Here is a 10,324-nt window from a genome sequence, read left to right as displayed (position 1 = left end):
GGTCCTGTGAGAAAATAGCTAGGATGTCAGTTTTACAAGAAATACCTGGCAAGATTAAAGTAAATGTGGTTGATGAGGGAATTGTCCCTAATCTAGGGAGGCAGAAAATGGAGTTGAACACCTATTGCTATATGTGAATATTACTATTGTAATCAGTGTTTAATTTGAGATATATGTTGTTGTACATAATTAGCCTTAGATGTCAATCATGAAAAAGGTTGTACTTGCCAGAAATATTTTTATTCAAGACATTTTAAAAGATGTGGGAGAATGTGTGGAAAGGTACTGGGATTATATGTTAGATGTAATGACATTGAACTGGCAGGAGACAGGCTTTTGGATGTTGAAACTCAGTGCTCCCCAGGCTGGATACTGTGAGGCTCGAATATCATTAAGTTGAACAATTTTCCTTCAAAAATTTCCTGAAATGAATTTAATTTTCTTAATTAAAGTGACTAAATGTAAAATCATATGATGTCTCAAAGGTCAAATTCTTGCTCCATTTTAAGACACGTAAAACCTGCCAAATTGAATGATTTATTATAAAGGAAATTAAATTCAATTATTCATTTGCGGAAACTGCAGAAGATTATCTTTGGTATTTGTAGGCACTCTTAAATACTGGCACTTAATACAGAATTTGCCCTAGCATTGGTCTCTTGACAGTGACACAGTGTGATACACGAACATAATTTTTATTGTAAATGCCCAAGACTGAAAGAAGTCAAAGTTTCCTAAATCAGATTCCAGAAGTGGCTATAATGAGAAATAAATAATATTTACATATATTTATATGCTGCATTAAATCTCTAATGACTACTTTCCACAATAAAGAGGAAAAATATTACTGTGTAAAAATGTAACGTAAGCATAAAATACACAAAGGATCAATACAAGTCAATGGATAAAGTGAACAGATCAGCTTAACAAGCTTTTTCAGTAAACAGTCAGCAATTATTATTTGGGTTCCTAATGAATATTTATTAGTGGGCAGTTTTTTACATACCATTGATAAGGTGTAAATGATACAAGAGTTAAATTATTTGTAGTTTAGTTAAAATCAAGTTAGGATTTGTAGTTTGTGTTTTCTATCCATTGACTTTAATGTGCATATTAATTATCTGAGGATTTGTTAAAATGCAATTCTAATTTAGTAGATCTGGAGTAAGGTCTGAGATTCAGCATTTCCAACAAGCTTCCAGGTGATGCCAATGCTGTTGGTTCAAGAACCAGACTGTAACAGGAGCTAAAAATGTCTTCAGTGTTCTTACAAAAGATGTCTCAAGTAGTCATTTTTAGAATATATGAATTGATGATCATACTTGTGTGGAAACTTTACTCTCTTATACCATATTCTTAATGAATGAATGTTTTAGTGAGACAAGAAAGGAAAAAATTAGCAATAAATTATTCTTCAGTATACTTTAATTTTGTATTGTTTAATATTTGTATGTTTAGTTTTGGTCTTTCCATTTTTTTTTTTCTTTTTTCCTTTTTTTTTTTTTTTTTTGCTGTATGCGGGCCTCTCACTGTTGTGGCCTCTCCCGTTGCGGAGCACAGGCTCTGGACACGCAGGCTCAGCGTCCATGGCTTACAGGCCCAACTGCTCCTTGGCATGTGGGATCTTCCCGGACCGGGGCACGAACCTGTGTCCCCTGCATTGGCAGGTGGACTCTCAACCACTGCGCCACCAGGGAAGCCCTGGTCTTTCCAATTTTGAAAATGCATTTTACTCAGTTATCGTATCACGTTGTATTTTTTTATTTCCCAAATAACTAACTCATTGTTTTATTGTTTATTGTTTTATAAATAAGCATTCTTTGAGGGGTTGAATGCCCACCAAATGCAGAGGAGTTCCTTTGCCAAAATAGGCATGAGGAATGTTGGAAGGGACATTAAATAAACCAAGTTCAAAGAAATTATTTTTGTGCCAAAAATAAATCAATGTAGACATTAAGAATAAGTCATTAGAAAATGTAAAAACTAGAGTGTTTTCCTAATCTGAAATGAACAACTTTAAAAAGCTTTAAAAATGTTGGATGTGTATCCCCTTTAATGTTTGTCTCGTTAGTTTCTTATGTTAAGAATGGTATTTCTGTTGAGCACTACCTTGTCATTGCTTAGACTATATTTTTTACTTCTACTCTTTCAGGAACATTTAAAATTTTTTCTGAATCCAATCAGTATTGGCTTTCACCTTTAACTCCCATCTCTTTTCTTCCCTTCTTGCTGGCTTGGGCACTTTCCTATGGTATTCCAAATCCTAAATATCACCAGGCCATTCATGAAAGGATTTTCCTCTTGGATTTCATCTTGATATGAAGTATTAGGAGAGCAGACACTGAAGAAAAAGAAAGTAATATGAAAATCAAAACTTCATTAGAGTTAATTTTTCTCTGGGGATGGGTAATCACTTCAAAATTTGTAATCATTGCAAATCACTAAAAATGTTACTCTTAAACAAGTTGATTATAGACAACAGGAAGTCATGGGGCAACTTCCCTAATGAATGAGTTCACTTTACATCCTAGCCAACCACAAGTCAGAGGAGTTGTGGGGAAGTAACCCTTTCCTGGCTGATTAAAAGGCTGACTTTATACTTAAGACCCCCTGAAAGATGTCATTAAAAGAAGCAGGTGGGGGACCCCAGAAATGCAAAATATCACAATATGGGGTGGAGCAAGGACTACTGAGAGAAACAAATCTTCTTTGGGAAAAAGAGGACAATTGTTTGAAAATGAATAGATTTTTACAGCATTCATTACTCAAATTAATTGTTTTCAGTTTTCAACAGTTTTTAATTCAGATGCATGCAATAAAATTTTTTGTGCTTCAATATGCAAGATGCAGGATACCTGAGGAAAATGTTAAGCCAGAAGGTAGGACACTCAGGTCAGAAGGGAAGAAAACCCTATATTGGGGTAGAAATTTTTTTTTTTTTTTTTTTTTTGCGATACGTGGGCCTCTCACTGTTGTGGCCTCTCCCGTTGCGGAGCACAGGCTCCGGACACGCAGGCCCAGCGACCATGGCTCACAGGCCCAGCCGTTCTGTGGCATGTGGGATCTTCCTGGACTGGGGCATGAACCCGTGTTCCCTTCATCAGCAGGCGGACTCTCAACCACTGCGCCACCAGGGAAGCCCTGGAGTGGAAATTTGTTCCTTCAGGCAAAGAGGCATTTTTTATTGTTTGCATAGATCTAACAAGGCATTGAAATTCGCTATTATGTGAAAAATCTGCTTGGTTTAATGAAATCTTTAACACATACTAATAAAGAGACATATACAGAGAGAAATTATTCTGTCAATCATCAAAAAAACATAATGCTATTATAGTCTTTAAATGGAAAGAGAAGAGCAAGAGGTGAGATCTGAGTGAGCAATTTGCATTACTGTTTATGCAGTAAATGACAAGGGGTTATAAGAAAAAAAAAAAAAAATGCAACTGATATTTCAGGTGAAAGCAATGTGTTTTCTTCCTCTAAGCGAAAAGTACCCATGGAGGTTAGGCCAATCTGACAGAATTAGGTCAACAACTGGCTTGATTGATTCAGGTGACATTAACCAGTAAAGCAAGCCAAATATGTTAAGGCTTTGTTCACATATGAAAATATCTGTATGAATGTTATTCAATTCCATATTACTCATTGTTTATTGGGGGCTGGCAGAATTCTGAAATGTTCCACAAAATTCCCACCTTTTTGCAGGCTCTGTATAATCTCCTATACTTGAGTGTGGGCAGGGCTGTGAGCATCATGGATTTCATACACATAATTAGACTATGTTTTATGTCAACGTGAAGAGATTTTGCAAATATAATTATGGTCCTAATTCAATTGATTTTAAATTATTCAAAACTGAGATTATCTAGGTGGACCAGATCTAATCAAATGAGCCCTTCAAAAGGACTGGCCTCTTTTCGAAATCAGAGACGTTTGAAGCATGAGAGAAATTCTCCTGCTGGCTTTGGAAATAAAAACAAACAAACAAACAAAAAACAGCTAAGTTGTGAGAGGGTCTATAGAGGAAATCCTGTGTCAAGGAGCTGTGGGCAGTTTCTTGGAGCTGAGAGTGACCCTCAACCAACAACAAACAATCAAAATGGAACTTCTGTCCTACAACTGCAAGGGAATAAATTCTGCCAACAATCTGAATGAGTTTCATGAGAATATTGAGCTTTAGTTGAGATCCTAGCCAGGCCAACATATAGATTTTTCAGCCCTGTGAGCCCCTAAATAAGAACCCAGCTAATATATGCCAGACTCCTGATCTATAGAATCTATGAGATAACAAATAAGTATTTTTTTAAGCTTCAAAATGGCATTACCATTTTGGATGACAGTTTAGCAGTGTCTTAAAAAGCTGGATGTAGTTTTACCATACAATCCGGAAATTGTGCTCCTTGGTATTTACCTAATTATTTGAAAATGTATATGTACACGAAACCTTGTATCCAAATGTTTATAGCATAGTTATCCATAATTGTTAAAATGTGAAGCAACCAAGATGTTCTTCCATAGGTGAATGGATGAACAAACTGTTATGCCTTCATATGATGGACTATTATTCAACAATAAGGAGAAACGAGCTATCAAGTCGTGAAAAGATATGAAGGAACGTTAAATGCATATTCCTCAATGAAAGAAGCCAATCTGAAAAAGCTAAATAATGTATGATTCCAAATATATGAGATTTTGGGAAAAGTAATAGTCTCGAGATAGTAAAAAGTCCAGGGGTTGCCAGGGGAGGAGAGGAGAGGTGAAGAGGTGAAGCATAAAGGATTCTTAAGGGGAGTGAAACTACTCTGTATGTGGATACATGACATTATGCATTTGCTAAAATCCAAAAACATAGAACTGAAGAACACAATGAATGAACCTTAACTTAACCTATAGATGTTAGTTAATAATATTGTCCTAATATTGATCCATCATCTGTAACAAATGTACCACACCAATGCAAGATGTTAATAATAAGGGAAATTGTGTACATAGGGAGAGGTATATGAGAACAGTATTATCTGTACTATCTGCTCATCTTTTCTGTAAATCTAAAACTGTTCTAAAAACAAAGTCTATTCATTTCAAATGAAAAGTAGCATTTCAAATGGAAGAATTTTGGCCTCAGTGAGAGGGCGTGGTGAGTATGTGACAAACTTTTTCTAAAGAATGCTCCTGCTACTCAGCTCTGGGATTTTTGACACAGGAAAATGAGATATTCTGATTTCTCAGGAAAAGCAAGAAAAAAGTCTATTTCTCAGTAAATATTCTGATTTTGAAATGTTAGAAATATATTCAATTACAATTTTTTAAACATTATTTTGGAGTTAGATCTAAACCAAATAATTTCTACCTTTGATATAGAAAATTCACTGGTTGGTAAAATGGCAAAAAATTAACAAACGACTGTGGCAGATTTCATTTTGTTTGGTACTTTCCACAGGTGAAAATTCAGTGCTGAAAAAAATCAATGTGTCATGTGTCAGTGTCCTGTCTTACACAGGCTAATTCTCTATAGGTTGATCACCTTTGAAACAATGATCCAAGAATGCTGTCTGAGTATTTTTTGTGCGGGGGAGGGGGCGGGGAAGGGAGATTGTTCAAAAAAAATCTAATTTAGTGGCAAGGAGCCTTTTCCCTAAGTACAAGAAATGCCCTTCCTCTGTCACACAAGTAACGAGTTCAGCAATTAAAAAGGATATGTTGTAGCTGCATTAGTCAAATCGTAGGTATAGTGCAGACTAAAGAGACATTTCCAGAATGTATGGTGGCCTTTAAATCACTTAATGTCCATCTTTATATCAGTTAAGCAATAGTGCTATAGTGCAGCCTACCCTATTACTGTATTTTTCTGGCTACAGAACAAATAAAAGAGAAGTCCAATCTCAAATGATGAAAATCCAAATTGCAGACTATTTTTAAATAAATGAAATTTTACTTCCAAGCACATAAAAGAATTATAGGCAGTAAAGCAAGGATTCTTAGCCTATAAGCTGTGGTGGACAGGTAAACATGAATTACAGAAAGTCATGGACTAAAATGTGTGTAATTATAATAGATGATCCTTAAAATTTTGAAAATATATGGTACTTGATTGCACCTTAAATATGTACTTATGTAAATACGAGTAATTCTAAATTAATAAATCCCTTAACAGCAACCTTTAAAATGCTTATAATTTGATCCCTAAAAAATGTTTACTGAATATTTATTGTGAAAAATAACTGGGTGAGTTTTTAGATAATGTCACAATAAGATTTGATACCTTTTCTCAAAGAACTTGTATTTTACAGAAGAGACAGGTATCTGCACAGTTATGTTAGGACAGAAGTTGAGGAAGAAACATGCTTTGGGGACCCCAAAGGTGGAGGCACTAATTCCAAAGAGAGATGAGAGAAGGCTTTCTTAGGAAGAGTTAGCATTTGAGCTTCAGTAAAAATGAATGGGGATATGGGAAGTATTTAATACATATTTAATACACTTAATAGATGAGATGAGGAGTGAACACAAATAATTACATAGAGTTTGGAAAATACAAAGTTTTGTGTCCTAGACAGATAATGTGTTTGGTGAAGGCAAGAAGGTGCATTCAGAGAGGAAACTGGAATTTTATGTTGTTTCAAGGTAACATTTTGTTATAAAATAAAGTCCAATTCTTTAGCGTAAAATTTTACTGTGTCTTTCCTGATATCTATGAGATCTTGGGCATTTATTTTATGTATTTCCAAAGATGGTGCCATAATTAAACATACATGACAAATTTTAACAGAGAAGTTTCATCATCAATACGAAACTAAGATGATGCTTTCTGGGAAGTCCTGGGTACAAGACTGTCAAGGTTTTGAATGGTATATATCTCAACAAAATCTAACCCAAAAAGGACATGCTATTTTCAGATGTACAAGAAACCTAAGAAATGATCTCTTCAGAATCATTGGCAAGGTCCTATCTACTCCAGAAGCTTGGGGACCATAAAACTGGACCCCTTGGCTAGTATGAAATGTTCTTGATCAGTCTAGGAATGAATCAAGTGTGGACACATTTGTGTACTGTAAAGATTATAATAGCATACTCTCCTTCCTCACCATTGTGGCACTTAGCTGCTAAAGTCAGTGTTATACCAAACACAAAAGTGTTTCCAGATGCACATCTGAAAGCATTTAGTAGGCCGAAAAATCGGATTTATAGTAATGAGTAGATTCTGAGAAATAAAAAGGATGCAGATAAAGTTCCTAATATTCAAAATTTTCTATTTAAATTCTTATGTTTTTCATACTACCTGCATATAGTTAAATGACATCTTTTAAAATGTTACTAAAGTTAGTGGTAGTGGCAGGATAAATGGATTCCTTGATTTATATATTTATTTTAGAATAATGTATACAATCAATATGTGTTTACTACTCTGCTCTGAAGAATACAAAAAGGTACAAGAAAGGAAGCAAGAGATTATTGAAAATTCTGTTACTGTGAAACAACCAGTATTAAAATTTAGTGGTCATAATTTTAGACAATAACTGTTGCCAAAATACAAAAAGAAGGATGAATGGCAGGATAGATGCAAAAATAGAAAAATACTTTTAAGAATAGGATCAAATTATACCTGTTATTGTTAAAATACCATATATTTTACTAAGTTAATTTGAATTTAACCAAAAAAAAAAAGAAGCTAGATTAAAATGGAGGGAGTTATCATACTACAGATTGTTTCATGACATAATAAATATAGTTGCTAAAAAATCCTTCTAATACTTAAAGACTATTAAAAACTTAGAAATGTTTTCCTTTTAGCTAAATAATTCAAGTTATACAGTATTAATAAACACCCTGTCATAAAAGATAATTTAATTTGCTCTTTTATGCTTCTTCTCACCACATTCCTTCTACTTTTCCAATTGTTAATGAAGATAGTATTTTTTAATTTGTCAATGACTTTAATATTTATATTTCTTCTCTAATCACATTTTCACGGCTATTTAATCTTAATTTTATATTTAAGTTAATTTGTTGTTTACACCTCTTTTATGCATCATCCTTCAATTACCTACTTCTTTTTTTTTTTTTTTTTTTGGTGTTACGTGGGCCTCTCACTGTTGTGGCCTCTCCCATTGCAGGGCACAGGCTCTGGACGCGCAGGCTCAGCGGCCATGGCTGACGGGCCCAGCCACTCCGCGGCATGTGGGATCTTCCCAGATGGGGGAACGAACCTGCGTCCCCTGCATCGGCAGGCGGACTCTCAACCACTGTGCCACCAGGGAAGCCCTACCTACTTCTTTATTTAAATTCATCTCTTGTTTGACTTGATTTCATCTTCAAATGGCTTTCTTTTTCTTTTTTTTTTTTAAAGATCATATGACTCCAGTGGTGTAAATCCTCATTCTTATTTTTATGATTTGAAATGGCTGGCTATTGACTTTCTTTTATAAAGGATGCTTGGCTGAGTATATTTGTAGGTAATCCATTTTCTCTCACCAATCTTTATAGCTAGACATTGACCTACTGTGTCCTGAGTGTTGATATTACAGAAGAGAAGTCTCAGGTTAGTCTGTTTTTTTCCTTTGCAGGTGACCTGCTTTTCCTGAGGCTTCAGCAAATACATTCATCCTTTGTGAATTTCAGTAAGTTAACCGGGGTTTACCTCAATGCTGAAGTAAAGCCCTAGAGTATATCATACTCCTTTTTAAATACACTATCTCTTTTCTTCTTCCTTGATTCCCAAATACTGTTTTTCTTATGTTTATCTGTGAAGTTCAAAAACTACAGGATGTTTTGATGTCTAGTATTTTGAATTGTTTTTTTGTTGTTATATATACAATATGTGTTTTTACCATATAGACTCAATTACTGATTTCATAATTTTTCTGTATTTTATTTCTGAATAACTTATCTGTTAGATATTGTATTAGTCTGCTAGGTCTGTAGTAATAAAATACCATAGACTTAAACCATAGAAACTTATTTTCTCACAGGTCCAAGGTCAAGGTCCAGCAGGGTTCCAATTCTACTGAGGGTTTCCTTCCCGGCTTGCAGACTGATGCCTTCTCACCGTGCCTCACATGGTGGAGAGAATGCCTCTTCTTCTCAGGGCACTGATCCCATCATGGGTGCCTCACTCTCAAGACTTCATGTAAACTTAGTAACCTCCCAAAGACTTCATTCCAAATGCTATCACATTGGGGGTTAGGGCTTGAACATATGAATTTTGAGGGGACATAAACATTCAGTCCGTAACAAATATATTGAGCTCTCAGTTTCAGGAATACAAGTGAACTACACGTTACATGTTCTTGTATAGCTTTTATATGTATTATCTTCTCCATACTTTATTACTTTATTATTTTTTCCTCTATGTTTTCACAGGGGTTGTCTCAAACTTTTCTTCCATGCCATTAATTTGGTTTTTCATCATGTCTATTTTATTCTTTGTTTTGTCTATTTAATAGATTATTGTATGCTCAGTACATTTCTTTAGTCTGCCTTTTAAAATCTTATTATGCTTTTTCATAAATAACATTTTTGTACCTGTATTTTGTTGAATTCAAATTATCACCAAATTCTAATCAAATTCTATTATCTCAGGGAGCTCTTTTGCAGAATTTGTTTCTACTCCTTTGGTTATGTCTATGTCAGACAAGTTTTGCCGAGTTGCCAGCTCATTTATTTTTCATCTTGTTCTTAATGTGGGCTGTTGAGTTTACATTAACCATATGTTCTGAAATAATTTGGGCAATTGTTTTTGACTCCTCATCTAGTTAATCTGGCTGGAACAATAGATATGGTTCCAGCTTTCCAAATTTGTGAGATAATATCACTCTCCTTTATTAGATAGTTGCTGATGAAATTATGACTTTTTAAATATTTAGAATTTTTTCCTACTTAATTATGAATTGAAGAAGGAACTATTTGTGAGTGAGTCAGCTTTTTTTTTTTCTTTACCCAGCATCCACAAGGCCATAGAATTAAAGGACAGTTGTCAGGATAATATTTTCCAAGATAAGACCCCAAGAGAAGAGAGAATAAGAAGATATGTCCTATATGTGAAGGTAAGTTAACTAAGCTTAAAAGAAAACAATAAAACCAAGGTCTTTTTAAAAAATTTGGTATGAAGAATTTATGCAATTTATTTGGATGTATACTTCAGACTTTAAAAAACAATAGTAAATGGCCAACTAAGTGGATTTCAGTTGTGATGATGAATGCTGATGGATTATATTTCTGCCTATGAACTGAAAAGCATGAGTGAATAAGAAAGACATGTTTGTTTGATTAACTACATGTGAAAGATTCAAACACATTTTATACATAAAAGTGTATATGTGTTAATAAT

At 34.4% G+C, this 10,324-nt stretch overlaps 1 long non-coding RNA gene across 1 annotated transcript; it reads left to right on the top strand.

Annotated features, from left to right (window-relative positions):
* The first annotated feature begins 8,363 nt into the window (after nucleotides 1-8,363).
* Nucleotides 8,364-10,049, top strand: LOC132419461 (uncharacterized). Its single transcript, XR_009518202.1, has 3 exons — nucleotides 8,364-8,446; nucleotides 8,562-8,615; nucleotides 9,938-10,049. It is a non-coding gene; the product is annotated as an uncharacterized lncRNA (long non-coding RNA).
* The last annotated feature ends 275 nt before the right edge of the window (nucleotides 10,050-10,324 follow it).

This window comes from Delphinus delphis, chromosome 2, assembly GCF_949987515.2.
Source record: "Delphinus delphis chromosome 2, mDelDel1.2, whole genome shotgun sequence".
Classification (NCBI taxonomy): Eukaryota; Metazoa; Chordata; class Mammalia; order Artiodactyla; family Delphinidae; genus Delphinus; species Delphinus delphis.
This window is presented reverse-complemented; position numbering and strand designations above follow the sequence as displayed.